We start from the raw sequence: 281 nt of genomic DNA, 5'->3' as shown, positions 1-281 counted from the left end.
GGGAAAGAGAAGGAGATGCAACCTTAATGGGAAGAAATGGAGGGGGGGGTAATCACAGCTCTAACCGCTGACTTGAGCCCTAGGTTGGGAGGGGGCAATAAGGTTAGAGAAGAAGGAACAGTCCTGGTGCAAGCCATTTATGCTTTCTAAAAATAGAAGAGGGGGAGGTGAGTAAAGCCTACAGAATATTTTTATTTATGCCAGAAATAGTTTTGTAGAAAGTTACCCGAGTCCTTTGTAGCTTCAGAAAGGAGATGTTTCCTGTTTGTTTTGCAAATTCC

The sequence above is a fragment of the Gekko japonicus genome, unplaced genomic scaffold (genome assembly GCF_001447785.1).
Source record: "Gekko japonicus isolate JY-2015 unplaced genomic scaffold, Gekko_japonicus_V1.1 scaffold2677, whole genome shotgun sequence".
Lineage (NCBI taxonomy): Eukaryota > Metazoa > Chordata > Lepidosauria > Squamata > Gekkonidae > Gekko > Gekko japonicus.
Note: the sequence above shows the minus strand (reverse complement) of the source record.